At 29.2% G+C, this 25,692-nt stretch overlaps 2 long non-coding RNA genes across 2 annotated transcripts in view; one reads left to right on the top strand and one right to left on the bottom strand.

The window, feature by feature from the left end:
* Positions 1-25,692, top strand: part of LOC148238455 (uncharacterized) — a 516,616-nt gene that overhangs the window by 99,086 nt on the left and 391,838 nt on the right. The window lies entirely within an intron of this gene.
* LOC148238459 (uncharacterized) lies at positions 7,414-11,687 on the bottom strand. Its single transcript, XR_015810533.1, has 2 exons — positions 8,333-11,687; positions 7,414-8,048 (listed from the first exon to the last, which is right to left on the bottom strand). It is a non-coding gene; the product is annotated as an uncharacterized LOC148238459 (long non-coding RNA).

Raw genomic sequence — 25,692 nt, 5'->3', positions numbered from 1 at the left:
AAACTGTTTATGTTCATGTAATGAACACGCACAACACATCACGCAATGAAGATATTAATTTACACACCTGATTTATCAAAAAATTAACAATTGGCGTACCTTCTCTCTCACTTTCTTTATAAAACAGAATAACAAGTTGAAATATTATTTATACTATTTTAATTTGTTAATATTTTAGTAAAATTAAAATTTACCTTTTTTTACTGTTGAAGTGCAGTGAGTTAAAAATAAACCATTAATTAAATTTTAAATAGCAATATGTTTTATTTATAGAATTTGACTGATTAATGTATTCATAATATCTACATTAAGACTCAGCAACATTTAAATTAGGTTAAAAACTCATAAGTCAGTGATTGTGGTAACTTTCACGAATAAGGTGTAAACTTTTAACACAAAAAATATTTGACACCAAATGGAGTCTTATAACGAGATTTATTATATTATACTACTAAGCATATAGTGAGACACTAGAATAAAATTATTAGAGCTCACAATGAATTAGACGCAACTCGCTGTATTTTGATAATTAATCAAGCGAGATCAGCAAAATCTAGGAAAACCTAATCTGTAATGATCGATCGAAATTATAAATATATTATAATCACTAATTTTGATTTCCCAGGTACGATAAGAAATAAAAAACACTAGGGTTCATATAGGATTAGAACCTATGTCTCTTAAGTATTAAAAATCAACAGGTTATATATAATACATATGTAAGTGAGATTATACTCGCGGGCCCCACTCTCGATCGCTGAGCAATATCATCTGCTCACTTTTAGCAAATATGTGGTATTGATTGTAAGAAATCTAATAGGTAGTATGTACCGTTAATTTGAAAATGTATTTTCTTTATAAATATTATGCAGTTAGTATATTATACAATTATTGTAAAATAAAATGGAGAAAATGAAAATTTAACAGGTCTTATATACTCTAAGCTTTAAAAATCGTTGACACAATGTGAAAAAAAATCATTTAAATTTAATTTTAATTTTTTGTATAAGCTCCAAGTTCTTTATATAAATTACCATTTGATTCTATGCTTTTCTTGATTTATGAGATATTTTAGTATCAATACAATTTTTTCAAAAGCTGACTTTCTTACTCTTCTTTAATATATTGCATATGTCTCTTTAAACCATTTTATGATTTTTAGAGATTTACAAAAGACACCCAAATCATCAAAAAGGGTGATAAAGTTCGATAATAGAAAATTTTAGATCGGTCGCTATTGATTTAATTCTTTAAAAAATCACTGAAAGGTTCTAGTTGACCAGCAATCTGGTTTTTGGCGCATCAATCTACGATCACCAACTCTTATGCATATGAAAGACAGTGGCAAAGTCTATTCTAAATTTTAAAAAGAATTTGATAAAGTTTGTCATAATCTTCTTTTTCGAAAGTTAAATAAGTTAGGTTTCTCGAGTGACTTATTTGGTTGTTGTTTGTATGTGAGTTATACTGCTCGTTTCAGATATGGATATTTTGCTCGTGATGAAGTACCTCAGAATGGAACAGCTATAAAAAATCCTTAAGATAATATTCAATGCATTTGTTAAAAAATATATAAAAAGCCATTTTTGTCATGAGGCCCGGAATCATTATTTTCCCAGCGCGTATTATATGAGTCCATGCTTTACCTGGTATATAGTGTTTATAATATTTTGTATAAATGCCATCATGTTACATTGGGAAAACCAGTCAAGACACAATAGTAAAAATTGAACGCTTTAGTAAGCAACTTTTTATTTATTAGTTAATAGGATCTGAAAATAAAATCCATTATAATTAAAAAATCTCCACTTGAAAGAATGGATATTTATAAATGTAAATTTGCATTTTATGTATAGATGAAACGATCTTCCGTATCTTCACGCCTTTTCTCGCTTGAAGAGGGTTAACCGGTGCGCTTAATTTGCATAAAGCGTTTCGAACGGCCGATAAGCCGAAATGAGGATTTGTAAAACTCGATTCGACACCCCAATTAATTCGACATTTGTACAAATTGCAGGGTCCAACGCGAAAATGTGTCTTTTTGGTGAAAATTCCCTAAACGCTCCTTCCTATAAAAAGCTAAAACCGAACGAAATTAATTTCACTAAATATTACGCAAGACCACAAATTAGTGCATATTAAAAACAATGACACATTTCGCTGCTCTAGTTATTATAAATTCCGGACTTTCTCAATCTTCAGGCCTTTCACTGTTACTTGTAATAAACGTGCTTTACTCCCTATCTTATTAGCGAGATAATAAATAACACATAATCGAGCGTAACCATTATTATCTCAAAGATCTTTGAAAGTTGGGCAAACTTTAACAGAGTTAGACAAAATCTTAATTAGTATTTCTTAATCATTTCCATATTTTTGTACTTTTGATCTCAAACAATACACAATAGAGATTTTCTTTCTCGACTTTAGCGAAACAATGTTGCGTTGTTGTTGGTGTGTTTTTTTTTTTTTATTTCTCGTTCACATTCACTCCTTTTATCTTTTTTCACGTATCTGCTCCGCTCACAGTTCCACCAATCGTTCTTTCGACACGCAGTCACGAATTTATACAAAATTACAATAAATTTATTTATGTAGTTCCCAACGAGCGACAGTTATTATACGAGCACAAAAAAAGTGGTCTCCCATTGTGTATCCACGGATGAGTCCTATTGTCAACGATAAAAATCAAACAACGAACTGTCTGTAAAACGATACACTATCTGACGCAGACTGTCGTGTCTGCTCGATACACGCGATGGAAACACCTATCTCTATAATAATATAATATACAATAAGAATAAGAAAAACTGAGTTTATAATAAAAACAAATAAAACAGTTGGGCGTACTGGAATAGAAGGGAGCGATGGAATGGAAAGCGTGAAAGGCGACGAGAGCGAAGATACTTTTTTATGTGTAAAAAGTTAAACTATCGAAACGACCCTATTAAATTTTAGTACGGATGCAATATAATATCTCATTCAACATATTCACCATAACTATCGCTACAGCATCTATATAATTTCTTGAGAATATCTTTTCAAATCAAACTTTGACTACATTCAAGATGAAATCTGATTCAACACGCATGCACGTAGATAAATGTAATGTATTCAGTAATGTTAGCTGATAATAATATTTGAGAAAAAAATATACTCTCAAAGATTATCTCCAGATTATATATATAATTTTTTTTTATATATTTTTTATAAATATTTTTTATCTATCGTGAATCTTTTAATAATTTATAGTAATTTTAATTTTAATAATTTATACTATAGAATACGTTGTTTAAAGTTAGGAAAATATTATTCATTATAAACATTAAGTAACGATATATTAAATTAGACTTTTATAATATTAAAAAATAAACCATGTATGTATTTTTTATTAAAAAAATAAAGATGAAAGTAGCTTAAACACAATATATTTTGAACCATTAATGGCATAGAAAAATTATATACGCAAAGATTGTACTTATCATGTAGTGGATATATAATTTTAAGACCATTAAAATGTGGAATACAGACATTAAAAAAGTATTACACAGTTTCATGTTTTAGATTTTTAGATAACTAATGAATTGTTGTTTATACAGAAAAAATACTATTTATCTGATATTTTTTATAGGTTAGGTGACATTTAAATTCGACTTTTATAATATTTCAATTTACCATGGATATATTTATTATTTATTAAAAATACATGGATAGTAAAAAATAATATGAAAGTATCTAAACACAATTCTAATAGAATATGAACTGTTAAAAGCATAGAAAAAATATACACATATACAAAACGAGTTAAAATAAAGTAGCAAATGTTTTAGATAATTTATAAATTGTTGATTATACAGCAAAAAAAATCATGCAAAAATATACTATTTACCTGATTTATTTTATTGGTCAAGTGACATTTAAATTAGACTTTTAAAATATTACAATATACCATAGATATATTCATTCATTATTAAAAATACATAAAAGCAACTATAACACAATTTATATCCTATGAAAAAAAATATATGTACACCTTTAAAAAAGGAGTATAATTATCATGTCTTTTTTGTTAATGTATAATTTTAGAACTATCGAAATAAAGTTATAGGTCAAGTGACATTTAAATATTATGATATGAATATACTATGGATATATTTATAACTTATTAAAAATACATAGATTGCTAATAAAATAATATATAAAAAAACTTTAACACAATTTTTAATATCCTATATAAAATATATATATACATTTTTTTTACATATCATGCAATTTCTGTAGATGTATAATTTTAAGGCTAATAAAATAGATGATACATACGTTCAAAAAGTATCACACATTTTTATGTTTTAGATAATTTATAATTTGTTAATTATATGTGATAAAATATTTGTCTATTTTAAAAGATTTATTTCTAAAGATAGATCCTTTTATTATATTTTTTTTCTTATTTTATTTCCCAAATTAATGCAATAACTATTTTTATCTAACAGCTTATTTCAGTAACTTTGACCGATTATTTTCATAGTTGTGCGGATTTGTTTCGTATTACGTTATGGTATTTAAAGTATATATTTCTGTAGAACTAATGGATCACTATATTTTGTTGATATTATATATACATATGTATATATCAAAACATTGTGTGCCATTTCGGGTGCACATACCAATGCGTTTGAAACTCTATATTGAAAAAACCATATCCGCTCAAAAGAGACATCCATTCTCGGATGTTGACACATACGTGTGAGAAATTTAGAGTACGCTCGGGATAAGGATGCCAGTTTGTTATTGTATGCGTGTACATGTATATGAGAGGGAGAAGCGACGTAACGTGTACTTCGTTGTCTCGCTTTCTCTTTTAAGGACAGTCGCTGATTCGTCAACGCTGGCATTCGTCATAAAAGTGCAGTGTGGCACAGAAGTTCGATCTTCTCTAGTGATTTATTTTAAATAATTTTGTGTTGATATTGGTTTAACCCAGATATGCCCACTGTCCCATGGATAGGTCACTAAACTCGTGCCACTGTTTTTTATTTATAAATGAAATTTTAAGAGAACAAAATTTCTTGTGCATATCTGGATTAATTGATATCAAGGCTTCAAATATACACTGTAAGTTATTCGTTCTCTTACCCGTGGATTAAAATATTTTAATTATTTTTCCATTAATCCGTACGCTGTTGTTTTTTTTACACTATTCTCTGTAAGGCTTAAAAAAGTTATTATTCTTATCGTTGCGCCAATGATAATTTTTTAATTTATTCAATGGATTCTAATGATTTAATAGAGTCGTCGAGCCATTAAACAATCTGCGAATTATTTCTTTCCCCATTTTATATATTTTTGCTTTTGAAGAATAGCTAAAGACTTCATTATTTTTTTGAATAGTGAAAGATTTTGAATTTTGCAAATATTTAATTAATGACATCAATGTCTGGTTTCTTCGATTATATAATATATTTTTAATTGTCCGTTGAAATTTCCAACTTAGCTCAGATGTATGTATGTTAAATAAACATATATTTTCTTTTAAAATAAAAAAATAAAATATTCTGAGCGAAATTGTTTTGAGCCACACAGTTCACGCACACAATAACAAACCGGAATCTTTATCCCGAGCGTACTCTACATTGTCGCTATTACTGTCATATTTTTATACCTTAAATACAAAGCTTAGGGATCATAGAGAAACCATAACAAAAGAGAACCAACTTGAAATGGGACCGCACATGTCTTAAAACAGTATCGCCGTACATGTACGGCGGTTGTTCTTTCACTGTTTTGAGGTACACTAAATAGTTATATATTTACATATATAACTAATTAATTATTAAATAAAAAACATATTATTTTTTGTTAATTTGAATTAATGTAAATGATTTCTATAGAAAATAATACCAATAAATTAAGGAGTACGAAATAAATTTATAAAAATATTGAAAGCCTCTATATTGACATAAACAAAATTCCACAAAAGCCTAATAATATGAATAGCAATAATAAATATCTATTGTAATATCAGACATCAAATCAGTGTCAGTGGATTTTAATGTTTCTACGTTAAATGAAATTATATATAATTTATTTTCCATTACTACGTTGGAAAATAATTCTCAATTGCGTTCACGCGATTGTTGTTATTAAATTTAAGAACGTGAGCGTTTTATTACACTTTTATAGTTAATGTATGTTAAAAATATGTATTATGTATTCGGTGGTATCATGAAATTTAAAGCTATAAAAAATATAGAGTGAATTTATAATGCAATATGAAATTTCTTTAAATTTTTCTCGGTTTAGAATGTGAGGCATTCGTATAATCATGCATTCGTAAACTTTAACGATACGTAATCGTGATTTTTGAGGTGAAGAATTTTTACAACTAAATTTAAAACAGACTATCACATTCGTATTCTAGAATAATTAGATTAATTGGAGATATGGTTTTATAAAAAAATCTCATTAATATTTGTATTCTTGCCTATTTTTTCTTGTGAGCGATAACTTATTATAGAAAACTATAAATATATTTACATAATAGTAACATGTAGAATCTGAGCTCTCGTATTTTTATATATATTTCCAAGTTTATTGATATTATTTCAAACAGCTACCAACATATTTTTAAATATTTTATAAGAAGTTCAATAATACTTTATTTTAAAATTCACGTAATTTTTTTTATTAAAAATATTTAACGTTTTAAAAAAAATGCTATTGAGAAAATCACTTATATTTTATGATAACGTAAAAAGTATATTATAAAACTGTAATTCGGTTTCATATTATTATTTACTCTTGAGTAGCACTTTTAATACCAATATTAATTATGGATTTAAGAATAAAATTAAAATCATATTTATATATAGTATTGTAAATAAATTTAATTTTAACTATATTAATTTAACAGTTATCTTGTATTACTTTATTCCGATTCTTGTTTTTTTTATTACATTCGTCATATTTTCTTGTAGTTCTTTATAATTCGCAACTTGATACTTAAAAGTAAACATCCATAAGATAATGTCATATTGCTAAATGCGACGTTTTGAAATATGACTATCTTCCTACCACGACCTCAACTGTGACATCCTGTTTTTCAAACGTCTCACGTTTTAATGTCATCGCAGGCAAAAAATAAAACTATGACAAACGCGACATGTGTATTAACATTTTAAGAAGCGGTAGATGTCCCGTAGCAACATTTATATGGAGTATAAGGACAAAAACTAGACGGCATAGCGATTGTATCACATCCATCTCTGGCTCTTAAGTGTGCCAAGCATCCATATGATGGGTTATGTTGAAAAAATGTTATGAATCGCAGCAACTTTGTGCGTTTCTCATGCTCGTTTATCTCACGGCTGTGAATGGAGTGTAATGAAAAAATATACTAGTATATAATTCCACATATCGGATCACGCGAAATGCCGTAATTGTTGAAAAATTAATAACACACGCATGGTTTACTAGTAATAAACGTATTTTTTTCAATATGGGTAAATAACAGAAAGTCGTTAATAAGACCGACATAGATAAACTACCGGTATGAAAAAATATTGAAAAATACTGAACGTAACAAATTCTGGTACATACAAAATACCAATATAAATAAAACGTTAAGTACGTCTGAAATATACAAACAAATAAAATAATAATAATTCTCACATATACTTGATAGTAAAATATTTATGTACGACTATGTATGACAGTTATTGATATAGCTGTGCACATTAAAAAGTTTATTATATGAATACCGTTTTCATTCAAATGGATATGTATGTATTAAGAACTCAAGAGTAACACAAAAAACATTTATTTTTTACATTTCTGATTTTTATTTAATTAAAAAAATAATTATTAGCTATGATAATCCGCACGTGACAAGTGCAGGCGTATCAAACATTTAAAATTTTATCAAATACCAATCCGATTATTTCAAAAAGGCAACCACGAAATTTTTATAATAATGTTTATTAATACAATAATTTATAAGTATCGTAACTTATTTGGAATTTGCGAATCCAGCATTTATATAATATTTCCTAGGTATACCTAATATAATACAATTAAAGTTTATTAGTTTTTAAATAAAAGTCATAATGTTTCTAACTAAAAAATATATAATTATTTAATTAATTTAAAATAAAAGTAATAATGTTACTAGCTAAAAAAAATTAAATTGTACATATTGAGGAGATTGCTGCCTCGATGTTGACTTAGACTTTAAAATATACTGGTTTTTGTTTGCTGTGTTTTTTTTTACTCTATATTTAATTAATGTTCTTTCTACATACTACATTTCCGTTTAATTTTTTGATTAGACTACGCAATTACTAGCACTAATGAAGATCCATTTATGATCGCTAAAGTAGTTCGAATAGCTAAGTCATCTTTTCAAAGTGTCTACAATGAGGAAATTTCTGCCTCGATATTGACGTGCTGTCGAAACATTGTTTTGTATTTAACAGTAAAATATTTCATAGCACTGGTGACGTCATCAAAACCTAGGTCATGATGTATGTTTTAATCGCAAACATATCAAAGAGCATTTACAATGTTTTGTAGCACTTTATTTTAGAATCTTATAATCATTCTAATGTGGCACTGTCTGGCACATTCCCAGAGTTGTATGCCATATACTTAAAGTAGTTTCAGAATTTGATTGTATATCTTAATTTTATTGTATATTGATAGTTTGGACTATCTCCCCATAATCCATTTCATTGACGCGTCTCTGTTAAGCAATTTTAAAATATAATCTATGTAGATTCTACATTTTTTCATATTTTTTTCGAAACCAGATTTTTTTATGTAAGAAAGGAAGCTCTGATAAACAAAAATTTTAACTTGCTTGTTCTATATATTTTAGCAGCTTTGAAGCAATGCAAGCGGAAATAATTTTAGCGGATACCATAACTCATTTTTATAATTAAATCATTAATATGAGCCTGTCTTGGGTTCTTCGTATATATGCTGATGAGCTTTTTAATAATCAAGTTTCGGCTTTTTATCTACCTTTTAAATGCCTTTTGTAAGTTATGACCTTTATTCTTATCGACTGTTAAATGTATATTTTATTACTATGGCCTTTTATTTATCACTGCCTTCATTCATCTAGGCTTTTTAAAATGTCTTAAAAACATTTTTTTATTGATTAAATGCTAATTTTAAAATTTCATTTGCTATTCACGAATTCATAAAAGTAAAAAGTTAAGCAAAAACATCGCCTCTTAACATATAATATAATACAAAATATATGCGTACTTTTATTTGATTGCCCGTACGCATCAACGCCCTTTAAATGAGCCGCCCTTATTTAGGTCTCCGCTGCTTGCATGAGTCGGTCGTTTTCATTTTAATCGTATTAGATTTTTTCTTTGCTTCTTTCTCTCTCTCTCTCTTTCTCACCGTAGAAAATATAAATTGCTTAGCGGGCCATGCTCGACTTTTATACGGAACAGGCTCGTAATGAAGAAAAATAGGCTGGCGCCGCGAGGCGCTGTGTCTACTGAAGAAAATAAAGAAAAAAAATATGCACTCACACACTGAAAAGAAGAAGAAAAGAAGTTGGAAAATGTATTACGTGACGGCCGCCGGGAAAAAACGCAGAAATTGTTTATCAAAGCGGAACACACTTTTGAAAGCACTGCCACCGCTTCGGTATGATCGCAATATGATATCAAGTCTTGGGGAAAATTTAATCCTAAGCTTGGCTGTGTAAGTCATTTGCTTACTATACTAAAAGGTTTCAATTAAAAAATCTATCTAAAATATGACATGCCTTGATTACCTTGAGACATTAGAATTTAAGATACATCCGTAATACTTTTATCTTTCTGGTTTCGGACACATGATTTAACTATTAGAATAAGAAAATTTGAAATCATATAATTGTACTAGAACCTGCCAGATAATTTATATTTTCACTGGTAAAAATATAAATCTACTGATGAAATGACATATTATATTAAATATTTTATGGATAGATTCGAGACTGTTTATTCTAGATTTCCTTTTAGGAATAAGCACATGAAACTAAATTTATTTTAAAGTACTAATATCTATTTTTTTTTGTAAGTAAGTTTAACTTTTCGTTGTTCAAGTGGTCGTTATGGTTACCTATTAATTGTGACTAATAGCGCAGGTGATTTTAACATCTTATAAGTTTATCGATAAGACAAATTTTACAGTCTAGTTTATAATTAATTATTATATCTTTTTGTATTATTAGATAGCGTAGAAGTAAATAATTTGTTTAATCAATTATGGTTTAAAATTAAAAAGGCTATGTAAATACTTGACTTAGTACTAAGCAGTCTTATTGTATACAACACATATGATTGCTATTAGTTTCTTTACTAATTAATTGTAAGCTTAACATTTTACCAATCATCTTGATTACACACGTTTAAAGCGCTGAAGCGTGCATTTCATTAAACCAGTTAAATCCAAACGTTAGCAGTTAGCACTAATGAAACGGCGGCTATGCAACGAAGCAATAAATAATCGGCTTACCTGTACGATCATTTTTCCCTCGCTAATGACTATAGAAAGTCGCTAGTCGAAACCATCTATAGTTTACTCAGTGTATTAAAAAAAGCATAATCCTCGGATTATATACTACGAACAGCACAATTTAACAATAAATTATTATATATCGATGCTGACTCGTGGCATTATTAAATTTTTATATCGTAATAGCGTCTATAATGGCGTTTTGAATGTGCTCATGTATTATGCACAGTCATAAGTCGTAATATCACTATAAACGTAAATTTATAGCGGTTGAGTCAAAAGCAATGGTTTTGGAAATTTCATAAACCGCCAAAGCATCCACGAACACGATATCGTGGTGCACAGAGAGCTATAAATAACAAATAAATTATATTAGCGTTGAAAGTTGGGTTTAAACACGTTGATTCGACGTGCGTATTATTACAATAGGGCTTTCAAATTAGTTTTGCGCCACAGTAAGTAAAAGACAGTTAAATTGTATTTTTATTTTACTTTTTATATTAACATAACATAGTGAATATTTCATGTCTCGATTACAACTAAGATAATATTTTTAGTAGCACAAATGTGCTTTTGTAGTCAATGAGACCATATTTTATTTATTTACATAAAGATCATGGGATAAAGTTAACTAAACAGTCGATCTTAATCGAACGGTAGATCGTACCTATATTTATTTATTTATTATGTCTTCAATTGCAATATGACGGGTGGTAACTCAATGCCTTTCAACACGGTAAACAAAATCTATAACTACTAAGTAAGTTGAGACCAATATATTCACCAGTTTCTTATCTATTTGTTATTTAAATTATTCGTTAAGTATTTGTTTACATTTGTAACGGAATATTTAAAAAATATAGAAAATCAAATTTTCTCCTCAATGTACCGCTGCAGTATTAGTTATTTATTAAATCTATATTCAAGCTAAAATCTGACAAACAATCGGCGAATACAATCAAAAGAATGAAAAAAACCCACTTTATTTGCTTATGCACCTATGGAATTTCTTAGCAGCTGATATTGAATTTTATTGGTAATGGTATTGAATCACATACAGTTCTATAACGCGGGTATTCAACTCTTTCTCCTTGACGTATTGCTGCAGTTTCAGTTATTTTAAAAAGTTTTGACCAAATAAAATAGTGAATACAAATAAAAAAAAACACTTTGTAATTGCCGAAATTGAAGAAATTACTCATATTTTCGAGTCAATAGTATGTAGCTGTGGACTTTCTTATTAGCTTGTATTAAATTTAATCAATACTAGCTAATAAGAAAATTTAATTTTAATTAATATTAAAAAAATATTTGGGAATAAATTAATTTAATATTAAAAATAAAAAAATCATATTATGTTAAATTGTGTCATTATTATAAATTATTTGGTTTTTAAAAAAAAATTAGTTATCTATTTTAATTTAACACGAATATTAACACAAAGCTTTTTTTATGTTAATATTATTTTGAACATAACCCATTGCTTACTATTGTCTATATTTATAATATTATGCTTTTCTATGTCCTATTTATATCTGAATCATACAAATAAAAACATATATAAAAGCACTGGAAAGGTTGATAAACGAGTATGGCTCGTATCCGTTCCATCTATCATCGGCACATTTTTTCTTCCCTGGTCTTTTAACGCGTTAAGTCACCAGACACGTCATAGAGGTCATTAATTTAATATATTATTAAAACCACACTTAAAGTTACTCTTTCTTGAATAAATATTTAAATAAGAAAAAATACGCATGTCCTCTAAAAATATAATACAAGCACACTTTTTTTTTATTAATATTTCGCCAGAAAGGTTTCGCCACTTATCGCCCATTTCATTTTAGTCGGCGAGGAAATGGCGATTCGGCGTGGAAATTTTTTACGAATTTTCCACATCGAATCGCAACTGTGTTTGTGTTTTTCAAATAAAAAATTGTTTCGAAAATGTTGAAAGCGCGTGGGCTGATGAAGAAACGCATTTTTTCTTCAAGTTATATCTTATAAATTTTAACACTTTATTATACGTCTCGGCTTATAAACAATGTGTTAAACGTATAAAATAAACATTAAACAATGCTTCGATATGCAAATTTATAATGTGAGTATAAAAATGCGATAAAAAATATAATAACCTGAGAGAAAGTTACTACTCAGTTTCGCTTTCGTTCGTGAGACATTACCGAGTGTCATGTTATAATGTAATAAATATGCGTTGGAAAAATGCTAATTAACTTGTTAAAAAAAATGTATTCATTATTTAAGGTTTTATTATAATGAAAAATATTTATAAAGTCTATCAAGTCAAAAATAATCTTTGTGAAATCGCTTTTTTATTACATAAATCTACGTAATTTATAGATTTTTTTTCTGTCTATTCGGAAAATAATAAATTCTTACATTAAATATATTTCCTGTTTTATCCTTTCTCCCAACAAGTAAGCACGTAGGGAAGAGAATAGAAAAATTACTTTAGGAAGTCTCCCACTAGAGGTTTATTTTAAATAATTGCCATAAAACTAAAGTATGTTTTTTTAAATTAAATTATAGTCTTATTTTTCTCTCGTTATATATAAGTAAATAACTTTTTTAAGTGGTCATAATATTATTTATGTTAATGAAATCTATCTACTAGTTTAAACATATTTATACGCTTCATCTACATTCAGTTATAACATATTTTAGCAGATTACTTATCGGTATGTTGGGGTTAGTTTTTAATCTGTTAAATTATGCTTCACTTATGATTTATTTTACACTGACAGCATATGTAATTGTTAGGCATAAACCGAATTTATTCTGGAATATCTAAAAAATGTTTAGCTCCATAAAATAGACTTGAGAATACAACCTGCGAAGTCCAAAAATGAGTTCTAAATTAGTCTTCTGTCGAGATGAATTTTAATATATTTTGCGAAGTTCCTTGTAATACCCGTTTCCCGTTAATGAATACTAGAGGACTATTATCTTTGTTTAGCTTTAATGTAACAATAATTTAATTAGTTTCATTAGCTCTTATATGTTCTTTAGAGAGCCAAGATTGAACTTTTGAGGAAAATCTAAAAATACAGCTGAGCTATATTTTTAATTTTGAAAGTCATTATAAATATATTTTGCCAATCTATGCATATGCTCTATTGTAGAATGTTTATTTCTAAAGCCAAATTGATGACATAGTAAGTTCCTCTATTACCAGTTTGATTTTTTTTATGATATTTTTGACATAAATGGTCTGATTTTAATAAAATTGTAGTGATTACTACGTTTGAAAAGGTCTTTGTTATAAAACCAGCGTTAATTTACTGTGATCAAAATAATAATCCATCAACAAGGAAACAAGACAATAGCGTAAACGATTGGGACCCCACACAGCCCTCGTTACGACCAGAAAAAAATTCATAAATAACACGAGTTATGTTTTAAAAGTAAATATTCTCATTAAAAGAATATTTTTTTTGCGAAACGGTCATGCATATAATCAATCACCGGACCCACAACATTCAAGTTGCAATGCAATACGACCTTGAACAATGACCATCAAGCGAACGTCGCTTTCTAAAGGCGTTTACCTATTTCGCCGTTTAAAGAAGCGACTGCAGTGATTGGCTGGATGATTGTTACTTAATTGCGATTGGTCAGAAAACTTTGCAGCCCGCGGACAACATACGAACATAGACTCACACATCCCTCCGCCAGCTTCTCCACCACCGCTCGGAGAAATCATCTCGCCATTTATCATCTGTCACAACAATTATAAATATAATGTAATAAATCTCTAACTAGATTCCACCCTGAGTTTCACTGGCTACGAAGTCATCACCACCTAGGGTTTTCAAACCCTAAAAACATATAACTTAAGCAACTTTTCATTGTGTTTCAAAGTAGTTTAATCGAATGGTTATTTATTTGATGACTTTACCCTAACTGTTTATTGTTGAATTTTATCGTTAAACTTGAACTTGAACCTACGATTTAAACTTAGATCTAAGTTCAGGACGACAAAATAAATTACAATAACTACATTTTTATGAAATTCAAATTTTTAGAAAATGTGCAGAATCTTGTATAATATTTTAGCATTGTTCTGATATAATACGGAAGGTTTAAGATTTTAATTTATTACCTATATTATATAATGTTAAGTTGATAGATGAAAACATTTTTTTTGCGATAAATATTTTTAGCTCAAATTGCAATTATATTAAAAAGGGCATAATCACTTGACCGCTATCGTAAAAGTCAACCAATCGATCATACATTTGTAAATAATAAACGTGAGCATATTCATCAATTTAATTGGCCAATTATTGCGCCTATACATATCGAAAGTTTTAATTAACCTAACTATATATAGTAAAGCCTCGAGCGATTCGTGGAGTGATAGTCACATGTTAGAAGCCACTCAAAAAACTTTTATTCATTATAAATATACTTATATACATAAATACACCCCTACGGTTAAAATTAGTAGACTGTTATTCGGTAAACAAGATTTTTTTATAGGCGTTGTGTTTTTGTTAATTTTATGTATTAATTATTTTCTATTTCGAGCCGAAGCCTTACCGGCGCCCAGAGCCAAATTAGATTTAGTATTAATCACAATAAAATGCAAATTGACAACATAAGCTCGAGGAGAAATACATGGCAATAAATCGTGTTTTAAAATAAATTATTATTTTAGGCATATTAACGTGTAATTAATATTTAATAAACGATGTACCTAATATTTATTGCTTAAAATAAGTCGATTTCAATCGAAATTCCATTCCAATAAAATTAGTGAATTATTTATGGAAATATTCTACTTTATCACAACGTGAATTAAACATCTGTTTTAATTCGAAAATCGTTTATTATATGTATTATTTTTATTATTAGTATTTTTAAAATCATTTTTTTAGTACACAAATTTAGGTTTCTAAAAGGCAGTGCTTAATTTAATAATTGTTCAGGTGGATTTTAGAAGCTTTTAATAAAAAAATACTTTTTATATTTCACTAAAAGCAACACTTCACAATTTTTGTTAGATTTAAGCTTTTGAGGGACTAAATGAGACTTTTATTTTTTTCTTGTTAATTTGTTATGGATTTATTTTTATGTACGTATACCTAAAAATTTAACCATAATTTTTTATACGTATTGCCTTAATGAATAGTATTTTTTTCAAAATGATAAATATTATTAAAATGTTTTATGAATTTTGCAAATATAATAAAATGGTAAACGTATTTCATCCAACAAGAATTTTTGATATTGTGCCTAAAACTATTGATAGGTATGGACTATAGAGTTTATAGAGATAAAGGCAATAAATGCGCTTGCACTCGAAGCAATAAAGTGCTAAAACGTCGCTGTACAAAATTTGGTTAATATTTAAGAGGAAAAATACAAATTTTCAATATCAAGTTACGAACTCAACTATAAATTTATATAAACTTATTTGAACATATGTTTACCAATTTTGTTATCTCAAGACTTTCACTTTTATCGCGAAATTCGATGTGTTGATTTCAATGGATTTTTATCTCTCGCACAATCGATTTATTTACTATGTCAGCCAAAACTGTCGTCAAGGAGTAATTCGGACGCGGCCGAGGGCATGACTTATGCATTTTTGATGCTAGCTCGTAAATTTGGATCATTGGCCGTTAGTGTGATCAATTGGTTCGATATGTGAGCCAGTTTGGGTACGAAGCGGGCCCATTATCTACGGTTATCAAACGGAATTTGTGCTCTGGCATGTGGGCACGGTGGCACAATTGGGACCGATTCGTATCGCCTATTCTCAACATTTTTTTAACGTGAAAAAATGGAGCTACAGTGAAAAAAAATGGCAAGGCTATTGAAATAATCGCACAAAAGATCAATGTTGCGCCCTCGTTATTTGAAAGTGTTACCTATTTGAAGTTATTCTTAAGGGTTTTAGTAGCAGTCGTGAGAATATTGTTAATATACTACAAATTTATATACATTTATGTACCTGTAATTAAGCAGCTTTGACAAGTCGATTAGTGACCGTAATACACAATTTAATAACAACACTTAATCGTTTCTCCAAAGTGCTATCCGACATTAATCTGGCCTTTAAACCGATATTCATGAGAAACTTTAAGTATAAAAATTAATTACTCAAATCTTATTTTAACATACATGTGCTTGCTGGGGGTAGAGTAGCACTATTTGTTTTTAGTTAAGATAATTTACATTATATATTTTGCTCCATACAACAACATTAAATTAATATAATTCAGCTGGTGCTGTTGTTGATTTTTCGTTATTTCTTTGTTTATTCGGTTTGAATTTTTAGATCGAATACCTATATTTACTGCTATTAATTTACATTCGTTGAATATTTCCTCTCATGTCTAAAATTTTTAACGTTCAAAAAGCAATATAGTTAACAATAATTTGCAAACAAATTATAATACAAACGGAGCCGCGTCAAAAAATCTGTTCCTTTGAATAATAATGTTAATGTGAAAGTACTACCAAGAAAGTGGGTGCTTTTGAAGGCAATGTTCCGCTCCTTTTATTTCTTGTATGTATTAATAGGGCTAAAGGAATTTATTTCTAAAATACATCAGTACATACATCATTATTTGAAGTCAATTTTCTTTTTATAAATATATTCTTATTATGATTTTTGTTACATTTTCTCCCCCCTCTCGGTAGGCCTGGTATATATAGTATAAAAAATATTTACGTTTTTAAATCATATCTAGTAATGAATTGTTTCAAACTTCGAGTTGATTTACAATAACTGCTAGTTATTCACTTTTTCTTTTTAAATCAAACTTAGTAGTGCTATTCAATATATTGAGAGACTCTCGATCACTTGAGTTCTGAGTAGAGGAAAACCATGCATAATTTGTTCGACAAGTCTTATTATATAAACGGCGAAGATCGTGACCCTCAATCTTTGAGAATATGAATGACTGTGCGGTGAAAGAGAAAAGGGGTCAACGCGTCTCGAACGGAATGCCAAGAGTATTGAGAGAGAGAGAAGCGGAGAAGATTGAGAAGCGACGCTCTTCGCGATTATTTTGACAGATGGTCTGCTGTCAGCTGTCGCGCGTGAAAAATTGACAGCTTCCTGCAAAGTTTACCTTTTCAATGATAATAATAATAAGAGAGTACAAAGTCGCCGAACGGCATTGCGAAATTGCGCGATGGCATGTTGCAAAGAATTAAGAATACAAAACTTTTCAACGAAAATATAGTAAAGATAATTAATTAGTTGTAGTCGGTAAGGTGTCGGTCACCGGTGTCCCCCATGGCGCTGTAATGTCCATCTATACCATTATATATTTTTATACGTAGTTAAATTTTTGTGGTATAAATGTAATTAAGGAAGGCGGGTCGGGTACGTATGGTGTTAAATCCCGTTATTGAAGTGACCTGCAACGAAATTTTTATGGGTACCGATGCCCACCGTGGCACAGTGCCAATTTTTTACGTCAGTAAATACATACTGTATATAGGGTAGCTTAAAATATTTATTTAAATACACATTTAACTAAGAATTTATTTTTCAATATTTAGTAATTCAAATTTCCATTATGTCCATTTGCTTCGAGTACTCGTTACTGGGTACAAACACATTTTTTACTGTGTATACCTATGCTTGTTGAGTAAACACATTCTGAGTAAATTGTACTGTGCTTGTTCTACGGATCGTATAATACATATACGTGAAATGTAAACTCAGATTTAGAGAGTGGGACTGCTACTAGAGGAAAACAAACAATTGTCTTGTCTCCTTGTTTAGACTCGCTCGACTGGAGGAAGGAAGGTGAACCGCCTCAAGGACTTAACGTCTGTCTACTTTGTCAAGATTTAGAATTAATTTATTGTATAATCCTGACATAGTAGATAATAAGATATTATTTTCAACTTGGAATACCTTCACGGCTCGCGATTCGAATGCAACAAATCCAATTTCACGCCCTTGAACGGTTCAAATCCGACGATTTCAACGAACAACCATTATTTTATATTTTTTATAAAAACGTAAATTTCAATCACAGAAAATCCTTGCCGTCGAAGGTTGATACAACCTTTTTTTACACAAAATTATTGTTAAATTTTGTGAACACGATAAAAACGAGAGTTTGATTAATGATTTTTTTAATTTTATTAAATGTATTGAAAATAACGTTTGTCGTTATTTTTGAAGCCTTCGTATAACTGGCTGTCGTAAAAATCGTTATGAAGGTTTTAAACGGGGGAGAAAAAGAAAAAAAACTATATAAGAAGGGGAAAATCGGCAAAGCGAACGTCGATTTTCCTCGTTCGGTCTTTTATTGAAACGTTGGACAGTTTTCGTCGTTTAAATGGTTCGTTCTCTATTGTAGGCAATTTTGAAACGTTGAGAAAAAATGTTATTTCTTATAATATAAAATATTGGGTAAACGAAAAGACTTGTGCGGTTTCTGTAATATAAATAAAATACTTAAAATTTGTATAAATAATAAAAAAAATATTTTAATTTCACAACATGTAACGAGCTTATTTTATTTTATCTTTTAATATTAGAAGTACTATTAAAACTAAAATAATATCATATAATAAATCAAGGTTGGTTCTTACATAATATTTTTAATAAGCGAATATTATTTTGTATGATTTCTGAGGATACCTGATTTACTATTTTGTAGGTTTACTATCAAGGCAATTTATTGAAAATGTAAAATTATATATTGACCCTAAAGTTGTACACTCATGTGAAAATCGTCCTCAAATAAAAATTCTTATGTAATATGTAAAAAAGATTCTGCTAAAAGTCACTGATAGTAGATTCCAATTGTTTTATTTAAATCAATATTGCATATACAAATAAAGATGTTGATTAAGAAGAACCGTTATTGAGAGGTGTAAATTAAAATTAAACAGAATTGATTATATTTATGAAACACGTAAACAAACTTTACCACTGCCTTTCCAATGTGAACATGGCAGTAACATAGAATGTAAATTAATCATTAAATATCTAGACTTTGACTCCAAGTTTATATTTGATAAACATTTTTTACTTTACTCTAAGAGGATTGCTGCCATTGCAGCCCTTATACCAATATTTAATAATAAGAGCGCGCTAACTTAAAATATCTTAGTACACAAATTATTTTTAAGACTCACTTAAACATATGATTGCTTGGGGTGGAGTAACAACAGTACTTATATTTGTTACTTACAGATCATTCAAAATATTTATATATAAATAATATACAAAATATATCTATATAAATAATAAAATAAATATTTCGTGTAACTGCATTAACCCAAAAATATTATGCATCGGAAAAAACATTAATCATGAATAGTATGAGCTAAAAGAGTACTCTTTGCTTGGAAAGGACTTCTCTGCGCATAGTACTATTGCTCTTGCAAAATTTGGTTGGAGTCATCATTCGATTTGTTACTAATTTAGAGCGTAAAAACATTTCGTGGATGTGTATAAAAGCGATGCAATTGTCTCACAAACATCTTTATCTGCTATTCGCCAGAGTTGTCTCATTTTAGTATTATATAATATATATGACACTTGTTCACAGATACAGAGAAACACAAAAGACACGAAGTGGGTCGCTAGGGAGTCATAACAGCAGAGACGAGCTAAGAGATTGAATTGACATGAAAGACACCAGCGAAGCGCATTTTTTTTAAATTTAAAGGTCATTATAATGACCATTGCAAACAAATGAAAAGAGAAAGAAAAAGTCTTGACAGTCGAGACACACACAATATACTCATTACAATGAAAGAGAGATCTTGAGATCAAACATTTGTGTTAAGTATAGGCAAGACTTGCGCAAGACAATATACCCTGCGTATAATACTATTGTTATTTTACCCTTGGTTATCAATCGCGGAAGTGAGCATATGGACTGTTTATATTTGGTCCGGCGCCAGTCGACCACACGCTTGAGTTTGCCGTTTATAGTGTGGAAAAGCGAGGGACCACTATTGAAGTTAAAACCCAAATCCTGGAAGTGATCTGGCGTTGGCCGTCTGAGGTAGGGCGCGAGGCACTACTGATTATAAACAAAGCATAGCAGAGTAACGCAAGCAGGGCTAAAGGACTCGGCCCTGAGGGGAACTGAGGGCCAAGGCTGCAAGGCTGAGGTAACATATACACCCCTTTGTCTTTCAGGAAATATATAATTATTCCTATAAAGGTTATATAATGCAAATATGTATATAAAATCTATGTACACATCTCAAACATTTATATATAGTTTTACCTAATAATATTTATAAATAAATCCATTAAAACCAAAAAAAGCAACATACATAAGGAAGCCCCCTAAAAGTTTATTATTTTTTTCGTCTCTGCATATACTATAGAATAAAATGTTTTGTTCGGCTTAAAGCAGCTACCCGCGTATATTTTTACTAATTTAGCACGTTACAGAACACCTGTTCCGGGAATGGCCTGTAACGTGGCTTTGTAAACACCCGGTTATGAAAAGCCCGCGGTCTCCGTTCCGTGCAATATTTGTCATATTTCATTTTGGAGGAGCGCCGGTGGTAAACAATGGCGCACAAACATTGTCCCGAATAAATGTGTGCTTTATTTGTTTTCTAGTTGCGTAAATACCACAGCGGCCCCAGGGATCGACCAGCGGTTCCCAAATTGCGCGCGCGCGCCTAATTAATCGGAAAACCTGATCAAATTTGCATTCAGGGTGCGGTTCAAGAGTAGGAGTGTTATTTTATAACATTTTACGAATTATTTAATATTATTCTTATTTTATAAAAAAACATAAAAAAATTTAAATAAAAGTAAAATATTTCAGTCATATTAAGGTTAACGTTATGATAGTACATTCTGGAAAAAAAAGAAAAAAATGCATTAAAGAAAAGAGAATGACTTTTTCGGGTATTAAAGCCGAAGGTAGCTGAGCAGGCAAAAGCTAGTAAAAGTTTATTTAAATTTTATAAACATACATAGTATATATCGTAGTGTGACTTCATAGTGTCTTTCTTGGAGCGTCTCTCAATGTGTCTCTTCCTCTGTGACCAAGTGTCAAATTATTTATAATGTTAATTCGAGACAGCTATGGCGAATCACAGATGGGCAATTGCATCGCTTCTTAGAGACACCTATGATGTTTGGCGTCTCATGTTGTATTATATTATTATCTGCTGTGATTTTGGTGGAGCAGCTAGATTCAGTCATAATGTGTTATCGTGATGCTCTCAGAACGATCCGCTTATGTCTTCCGTATTCTCCATGGCGTCTAAATGTGACCAAGTGGTACTAATTTTATAATGCTGGTTTATGCATCGCTTTTTAAACACACCCACGAAATATGTTTACGCCTTAAAATAAATACGGTTCAGATGGCCACTCCGGTGATAGGCAATCAAAGTGTATAATAACAATAGTATTATGCGCAGGGTAGAACGTACTGTCCATCGCGCATCCTATTCAAACAAAGATAAGTTTATCAACGGTACATATATGTAATTAACTTGAGATAGATGTGATATTAGGTGGTCCGTGCAATATTGCAATTATAAATGCGATTGTATGGTCACGTTATCGCTCTTTTATTGTTTGAAAAACTGTGTCTGACTTAATAAATGACCTATAATTATGATAAATTGTGCAGGTGGGTAAAACCACCACAATTATTTTATTGTTTCATTCATCTTTATGGGCTCTAAATATTATGTTTGAAAATAAGTTTGTAGAAAACATCGGGAATTTGTATATTTGTATTTAAATATAAGTAACATATTTAAGCCTAACAAATGTAAACTCAGATAGAGCATTTTCAGTTACAGATTAATTTGCACGAAGTAAAGTTTGAGATTATGAGACGAAAGCTCGAGTATAATATGTGCTTTTCGAGCTTATTTTAATACACAACAAAGTGAATATTATATTATATAAGATATACCGTAATATTTTCTTTATTTTATTATTTATAACTGTTTTAATCATATTGTATAATTACAATAAAAAAAAATACAAGCAATATTTTTTATTAATAACTGTAATAATGTAATTTTAAAATAGCGTTTAAAAAATCTGTATCGCTAATCAAAAAAATGCATTTTCAATCTAGATGTCACTAAAATTCTTCTCTAGCTACACACAAGTTTTTTTATAAATAGTCAAGGATTTATGTACAAAGAAAAGTATGTTTTCATTAATCGTCGAACTGCTCGTGTTGCCATCAAGTGGTACAATTTAATGGTTGGCAGTTGGCCAAATGTAGATAAGTATTATAAGAGTTAATATTGTCAAAATTAATATAAACATTGATACATTTTATTACATTTCCTATATTATATATGAATATTCAAATATTAATTTTGAAAACTTGTTTTTGATATCTGATAATGTGATTTTTTCGTTAAACATCACAAACTTCATGGAAGAAAATTGCTGAGGAATTAATCAATTTGGAGTATAGAAAAAATAATAATTCTATTATATAATATGACAATAGTTAATTTATTATAAGTCCACGAAATGGACTATTAAACAAATCTCACTAAACTAGTCTCAGTTTGAATGAGGTTAAGCGTTCAAAAATCAATTAAAGCCACCCTATCACATAACATCCCCATCGTGCAATGTAGCCGCAGGTCCTACGATGGCAAACAGTCAGTATCGCTGAACAAACTAGGAGCATGTGGCATGATGGTGCTTCAGACACACCGGGGGCCATACATTAGCCACGCCAGAGTTAATGAGATGCGTCAGTAACGTATGGCTGCTGCCCTGATAACGACACGTGTTTGTATGTGTATATGAGAGAAGTCCTTTAATGTGTGTGTGTGTGTGTGTGTGTGTGCTCGCGATGCTGCGATTTCGATCCCCCTTGCCGTGGTGCGTATCGTATTACCAATCTCCTGTCATTTCGGTTTTGAAACGTATTACTTATGGCTTCGGGATTCAACTTTGCGGGAGAACTGGCGCGATGATTATGTTACGTCTGGGTTATTTTCGAAAGAAAAGAGGGTACTTTATTATTTTTACTGGTAGAAAGGGAACGACTTAAAAAGTCGATCTTCGTTCTAATGAGCTGAAGATGAGGGTGGATTTTGAAAATAATTAAGTAACACATAATTGGTGATGACATGACTGAAATACTGCAGATAAAATGAGTGTAGGCAAAGTAGTGAAAAAATAACCTAATATTTAGTTGTAAAAAAAAAAATAATAATTAACTTTAAGAACGGATGAAAAATGTGCTAAAATATATTTAGTTCTTTTCTCATAGATTTCCAGTTCTATATGTATCATAACAATGGGAGTGAAAAGGCATTATTTGGTAATTTAAGGAAATTAAAAAATCATGTCTTTTTTTATATTATTGATACAAAATACTCACTCATAATATCAAAAAGTCAATTTTATTAATTCCATTGGCATAAAACGTTGGAAGCTATGATGCAAAATATTCCGACTTAGAATTTTGATTTTTTTTCTCCAGATAATTGAAATAAATAGTAGTGAAAAGAGGAAGTTCTGGAACAGAATATCAACTACCAAAATACAACTGACCTAATATTTATTTCAGCTCTATATTATTTACCTTAAAACTATTTATTTTAGTCTACATTTATTTATTTATTTGATCTTTACTTTATTTAAAATTAGTTTTTGATTTGCCTTGGAAATACATATTGAGTTTATTTATATTATATTATTTCATTCTAGATATCTTTATTGTATTTGTAAAAGTTTTTATATGTATGTTAAAAGGATTTTTTAATAGGTTAATAACAGAAACTTTAATCCAAAATCTAAAATATTCGAATACCGCAATTATCCTGTAAATTTTATATTGCATTTAAACACAATAAAAATTTAAAGTAATATAAAGTGTTAGTAAAATATGTTTATTATTTATATACCCTTTGACTGAAATCAATTAAATTTTGTTTAATTACCCTTTACATCTATATAGTTTCACCACGTTAAACCAATTTTTTCCTACATTGTTATTTATTAAGGCTTACGAAATACTAAGAATCGATAAATATTTTGTTTATTATTTAACGTTGTATATTCGAGAGGTAGAATCATGGAAAAAAACAATTTTATTTACAAAATGTAGACAAACTTTGCCACTGAAATCTAGCGTTTGTAATTTGTGCTAAAATTTTGCAACTTTGCTCTAAGAAGCTTGTTACCATTGCGGCTCTCAGACTAATATGTAAAATAATAAATAAAATCTTAATAGACCAATAATTTTTCAGATCTATTTTAACATATGATTGCTTGGTGTGGAGTAACACCAGCAATACCAATTTTTATAAATTTAAATTTATGCAAAAAAAATATATTTATACATATAGTATATAATACACATTTTTTTACTAATCTGAATAAATATTTTTATAGATAGTTTCATACCAGAAAATACTATTAAAATATTTTGAGTAACCACGCTAATCCACTAATCTCATGTATCGCAGATTATGATAGAAACAACCATAAATTTAAATATAAATATAAAAAGTCGAAGTACAAATGCTTTAGAAATTGAAATAGTTCCAGATTTTTAGATAAATATAATAAAATTAGCACTTAATTCGTTGTTTCTTTTTCTTTTTCTTTTCATTTAAATTGTAAAAGATTTTTTAATTTTTTTGCTTAAATTGTAATGACTAGCATTTACACGTGAAGTTTGTAAAATTAATATAAAAAAATATTGTGTATATTTAGAGCTAAAGTAAAATTGGGTATTAGCAGCTATTAAATAATATATATTCTGTATTGGTAATAAAATATAAAAAAATCGTTTATTTATACTAATTCCAAATAATATGATACTAATATATACTTTTATATAATTTTAAGTATTGTCAAGAGTCAGTTAAGAAATTATATTATCTTCTCTCATACATATTAAACATAAATAAAACTCATCACGAGGGGAAAATAAAAATTTGTAAGTTAAAATTTCACGTTTATTTACGGCGAAGCTCTGCGAAGAGGCGAGAGCGAGCGTAGTCGTTGACATTTCAATGTAAATTTCCACATATTCATAAATATAATAACACTGTGAGTAATATAATACACGACAAAATATACAACGCCCCCATACACACAAATAATTTATAGTCGTGCGTTCATTTGCATAATTAATTATGGCCCATCGGACGAAATCCGCGAAAATTCCTACCTAATTAGCGAACGTATTA

The sequence above is a fragment of the Plectrocnemia conspersa genome, unplaced genomic scaffold (assembly GCF_051122295.1).
Source record: "Plectrocnemia conspersa isolate PC_06_02 unplaced genomic scaffold, ASM5112229v1 ptg000001l, whole genome shotgun sequence".
Taxonomy (NCBI): domain Eukaryota; kingdom Metazoa; phylum Arthropoda; class Insecta; order Trichoptera; family Polycentropodidae; genus Plectrocnemia; species Plectrocnemia conspersa.
The sequence above is the reverse complement of the archived record's forward strand: the minus strand, read 5'-3'. Positions and strand labels throughout refer to the sequence as shown.